The 5,940-nt window shown below is 45.6% G+C and overlaps 1 protein-coding gene across 1 annotated transcript in view; it reads left to right on the top strand.

Moving 5' to 3' along the window:
* Positions 1-5,940, top strand: part of LOC104617780 (protein kinase C theta type-like) — a gene marked incomplete at its 5' end in the record, with an annotated part of 31,136 nt that overhangs the window by 8,850 nt on the left and 16,346 nt on the right. The window lies entirely within an intron of this gene.

Raw genomic sequence — 5,940 nt, 5'->3', positions numbered from 1 at the left:
CTGAACCACTGAAACACAGCAAAGTATTGGATGGACTAAACTAAACACACAACAAAAACCTTGGTCACAGGATGAGGCATCCCGTGAAGTCAGACCAGGTATCTTTCTAGCCAGCATCCAGTTTTTGGCATTGACCAGCAAGGAAGGATAAGGAAGAAAGTACAGGGCAACGCAGTGATTTTTCCCTTGCACAAACCATCCCACGCCTTGGTGTTCAGCCATCTGGGAGACGTGAACTTGAAATTTCAAGGTTTCTAGGTCTCCATCCTCCTAGTACTTTGTTGAGGATAAGTCGGCCTGGAAACATCTGATTCAAGGCTAATTGGACAAATTTGAGACAGCTAGAAATTCCCATTCCCCCCAGATAGGAAAGTTGTGGAACAACTGGGAAGTTTAAGGAGGCTTTGGGGATTTTTACCTCTTGCAACCAGCAGGCAGGAAAACTGGCAAGGTCTTATTCAGTCCTGGCTAAAATTTCAACATGGTTCAGTAGAAATAGCAGCATCTCAGCAGAGCTTTGGGATTTCAGCAAGGTGCTGCCAGAGAAGGTATGAGCAGCTGTAATTCTAAGATCAAAAATATAAGGTCTTTACAAGACACTTTTAGGTGGTGTCAGCCGATGTGGTATGAACACGTGTAGTGCATTGGCAAGGAAAAGACGGGGTCAGCTCGCAAGCATAGTTTTTTTAAGTGATAGGTGATCAATATATTAAATATACATATTTTAATTGCCTTCCTGTTGTCCAGCTCTGAAGAAAATCAGCCCAAAATGCATTCAGCTTAGCCTGAGATTTCTAAAAGCCTACAGTGTAGCTGCTCTTTGTTGTGAAAAAAATTGACTTCTTAAAATAAAAGCAATTTTTAAAAAAATTCTCCCCCCAAAAAAAACCAATTCCCCCTTCCCTATTTTTCAGCTGATAAAATATTTATGTTTCATAAATGTGACTACTTTTCTTTAGTTTTTGGTCTGGTGATTTTTTAATCCTCATGTTTTCACAGAAATTTTTTTCCTAGCCTTGAGAAGACTAGTGTCTCTCCAAGATCCCACCCAATACTGATAGGGAAAGCCACTTTCTCTTGCAAGACAAGGCTGATTGATAGTAACTCAATTTACTGCTGTGAGTGAGGGTCCTGGGATCTCAGAACTCAATTGGAAGGAGCTATTGCCAGCCATGTCTGCACCCTTATGTATACATGTGTATTTTTATAGATGTGTATAAATATAGTCATATGCCTTGTACCAAGTAGATGGGCACACAAAGCTAAGCATCCCAAATGAGCAGTTGAACATGCAGTCAAAAATGCTGACAGTGCAAACATTAGAACAAAAAATCATGAGATCAGGGACTGGACTGAATTATTTGGCAGCTGTAAGAAATGCTGCCATCTCCAGAAGATAGACTGATATTACACAAGAGGGAAATACTTTTGTGTTTAAACCAGAGAACAAAATTAAACCTGGGGTTGCTTTAATTCGTAACAAATTGGCTCTGCTTGTGTGCAGATGGTGCAAATAGCAATGTTAATACCTGCTCTGGTCACCTATTAACAATGGGTGACCCTGTGTTAGCTGTTCCTCATGGGAGCAGACACAGTGAAGAGTGCATGCATTGCTCGCTTTCCCACTGGACGGGGTGCTGTGATGAGGTGGCAACACTCGGTGGTGTGGTGGAGAAGGGCTGAGAGACCAGTGGCTCCCATCTATCCCATGAAATAATCCCATTAAATAAATCCCATTAAATATCCCAGGGTCCTGCACCTGGGTCGGGGCAACCCCCGGTATCAGCACAGGTTGGGAGATGGAGGGATGGAGAGCAGCCCCATGGAGAAGGACTTGGGCGTACCGGGGTATTAAAAGCTGGACATGAGCTGGCAATGTGCGTCTGCAGCCCAGAAGCCAACCGTGTCCTGAGCTTCACCCAAAGCCCCGTGGCCAGCAGGGTGAGGGAGGGGGTTCTGCCCCTCTGCCCCGCTCTGGGGAGACCCCCCTGCAGTGCTGCGTCCAGCTCTGGAGCCCTCGGCACAGCAGAGACATGGACCTGCTGGAGCGGGGCCAGAGGAGGCCCCAGCAACGCTCCGAGGGCTGGAACAGCTCTGCTGGGAGGACAGGCTGGGAGAGCTGGGGGGGCTCAGCCTGGAGCAGAGAAGCTCCGGGGAGACCTGACTGGAAGAAAGATGGGGACAGACTTTTAGCAGGGCCTGTTGCCATAGGACAAGGGGTGGCGGTTTTAAACTAAAAGAGGGCGGATTTAGACTAGATAGAAGAAAGAAATTTTTCACACTGAGGGTGCTGAAACCCTGGCCCAGGTTGCCCAGAGAGGTGGTCGATGCCCCATCCCTGGGAACATCCCAGGTCAGGTTGGACGGGGCTCTGAGCACCCTGCTCTAGTTGAAGATGTCCCTGCTCATGGCAGAGGGTTGGACTAGATGGCCTTGAAAGGTCCCTTCCAACCCAAACTTTTGTATGATTTTATAAAGTAGATCCAAAACATGGATGAGCATCCAGACTGGGCTGGGATGATCTGCATGAAAATGTGAGACAAGAACCAGCTGCAGGAACTGCAGGATGTCAAACCTTTCTCTTGGCAAGGGCCAACCTAATTCAATGGGCATGCGGTGGGGTTAGGCCATTTAATATGCATTGTGGCACCTTCTCCACATGGAGCTATTTACTACAGTAACTGCTCTAAATAAGGGTAAAGCCATATTGTCCTGCAGCATTAATTATTCTGATATTCATCCCCCTGGGAGCCCTGGGAAGAAGAATTTTTGCTCTTCAGTAAATGGTGTTAAATTGTGTATTTGTATGTATGCAAGTGCTTTCAAATGCAAAGAAAACAAAATCTGAAAGTCTCTGCACAGAAGTGCTCTGGAGGGCTTCCAGCTGGTTTGAGGATTTTAAGAGCCTGTTGTAGGATGTACCTTCAAAAAAGATCAATTTAAATGCTGCCTGCTTTATCCTCATTGTTTGTAAAGTTGAAAGCATCTCTGTTAGTGACTATTCATTCTCACAACAGTTGCATGCAGAACAGAAGCAGGTCGGTTTAACTCCATCCCTGCCATGTCCTGGAGAGGCAGGTGGCTCTGCAGGGAGGAGCTCAGCTCAGCACAAGGCACTGAGGGACTGATAGGGCAAGAAACTGAGTTCTTGCAGTAATGAAGCCTTTCAGCACCTGGCAGGGTTGAGTTGACTGGGGAACCATGTTATTTTGTGTGCAGGATGCAAACCTGTATGTGTCTAACTGTGTGTTGTACAGCATCACGTTGTAAGTTCTGCCTGCTGTGGGAGCTTTGTCCACCCGCGGAGGGGTTTGTCATGCTCCCTCTGCTGCAATGGAGAAGGCCCTGAAAGATGATCTAGAAGTAGGGAATGGCTGATATATGGATATCCACAAGACAACTAGTGCCGACTATCCTGGGGCAGCATCCATTGCCAAGTCCTCCTTGAGCAATGTGGTTGTAAAAGATGGCCCCAAACTCTGCCGAGAGCCCAGACTTGTTCTGTTCCATTGTGCGAGTCTGGAACCGTGACCAGAAGTTTGACCTGAGTGTTTGCTATCGAGGATGCTCTCACGGCGGGTCACCAAGTCGTTTACCATCTGTCTGCAAGGCAGACAGGTAGGGTGAAGGTGATGGGCTCTTCCTAAGTCGCCTTCAGAGTTGTGTGGGTCTCATCACTGAAGAACAGCATTCCTGTTTGTTTGCTTAGTATCCCTGAGCTAGGCCGATCGCAGGGGTTAAGGGCATGATAAAGTCATGCCATCCCAGCTGCCACGTCTTGAGAAATACCCACTTAACCCACTCTTGCCTGCTCCAGGTGCTGACAGAATGCAGAGCCTGGCAGTAGCAGACAGGAGCCATCAGATAACTTTCCCAAGATGAGAGGAAGTGTAGGTCAGAGCCTGTCTGCAAGTCCTCCGTGCTGTTCTCACCCTTTAACCTCTAGCACATTGTTGAATTTTTGGTGGTTTCAAGCATGGCTTTTGCCGCTTCCCATTTTTAATATGTTCTATGGCTTTGTAGATCTCAGGCTTAGGAAGCTGTTTCCAGTAATTTGTTGCAGCTTGCACTGTTTGGTGACTCATTGTTACTCATAATGATGTACTTAGGGCTGACCTCAAGCAATTTTTCTCCATGGGCTGTTCCAGACAATGGACCTTTTTAAGAAGCAAGGGGAACTTCCAAGTCTCAGAGCAGAAAACTCAGAGTGATGCCATCTTTCTTGTCAACAGCATTTATGTACCACTCTGTAGCTCCTGGTAGACCATGAACTTCGGTATTAATCATGCCTAAGTCAAGTTTGTAGTCTTCAGCTTCACAGCTTTAGACAGTTGAGCGACTGAGTTATAATGATCTTTAGGTGCCAATTAATCTGAGAGGTTACCAACCTTTTCTTTCCTCGGATGGCAGAAGAATGCTGCCAAAGTCCCCAGTTTCAAGTTAGAGTCCCCAGTTCAATTGAATAAGTGCACCAGATGGTTGCTCAAATCCATGAGCAAGCAGAGCACGACTGCTGAATAAATGTGGACTTCAAGTTATGCTTAAAGATGTGTGATAAGGTGTAGCCAAACTTAGTGGACTTTCCAGGGAAATCCAGGGGTTTTCTCCTTTCCAGTCCACTGAAGCTGAGTCTGGCCCATTTGAAGACTCATGAGGTTTCTTCTGTCCCGGTGTGACACAAGTGACTGCTGCTCTGTTCTTGGGTAAAGCTCATCACATCCCTGTGTACCCTCACAAAGAGCACCCCATCGAAGCGTTTTCCTAAGCTCACATTGCTTCCCTAATTTATGCATTTCTATACCACATTGCCCATCTCCATTTGGCCTTCTTACTTGCTTAAACTGATTTATGTGCACAGACCTCTGCAGATGCAAGACCTTCAAACTGAAAACATGCACCCATTTGGTTTAGTGGCAGAATTTGTATTCTTTCCCTGGGAGGCCAGATCTGGCCCTGCGCTTGCTGGATGACAGGTGGGATTTCCAGCCAGACATCCATTTAAATAAGAGTACTCTAATTAAAAGGATCTGGCTAATGAAATTGCACAAATTAGAGCAGACAGCTGTTATTTGAAAGGAACAAACACTGCAGGTTTGTTTTTTTTTTAATAACTAGATCTTGGCTTGCTGCCAGAGATGCTTACATTAGATCTTATAGATAAAAATCTTCATTTGACTGCTAAAAATATAAGGGAGAAGAACTCTATTTCCCTCCCAAAAAAATTGTGATGGGCAATAGGCAACAAAGCGAAGATATTAATAAACTTTAACATAGCCTGGAGATGACTAACTTCAGATGTGTACAAAACAGAGAGAGGCTTTTGAGAAAAAGAATTACTGCATCCATTTTATTTTATCCATGCATTTATGCACAAAAGCTAAGATTCCTGAAACAGAAATTTAAACTGGGAGCATAATTTATTGCACAGATACTCTTCTTCCAGAAAAAGGCACCCCTCCTGCTTTGTAGGTGCAATTCCCTTGTGGGAAAATTCCAATGTGGAAGGGATTGCCCTGAATCAGCCTCCAGCTTCTGTGGGGGCCTGGTGGTGAAGTTATGGCTCATGAAGCAGCATGGGCATCAACATGGTGTAGGAAACCTTGATGATCTGTTCTGCTCTTTATTCAGTACAGAGATTACTCCCATCTTTCCTAGGTACCAGGAGGAGAGTTTTGCACTGCCCTGGTAGAACAGCTGATGGTTGCATGCAACTAGGAACAAGGACTGGATCTTTTCCAAGTCTCCTCTGACATGTGAGCACTCAATGGGCATCCAGAAATATGATTAATTCATGAATCTTCCCACTAGCAAGTTACATCCTGCCTCATTTGACAGTGCAGCTCCCAGGCTTAAAATCAAGCTTAGACCTGTGCTTAAAACAGGTTGCAGCATCTGGCCAGTGTCTCTGATGAAAAGATCAGACCCATGTACCTCCTCAAA

This window comes from Phaethon lepturus, unplaced genomic scaffold, assembly GCF_000687285.1.
Source record: "Phaethon lepturus isolate BGI_N335 unplaced genomic scaffold, ASM68728v1 scaffold5723, whole genome shotgun sequence".
NCBI classification, from domain to species: domain Eukaryota; kingdom Metazoa; phylum Chordata; class Aves; order Phaethontiformes; family Phaethontidae; genus Phaethon; species Phaethon lepturus.
Note: the sequence above shows the minus strand (reverse complement) of the source record. Positions and strands in the feature narration are given on the sequence as shown.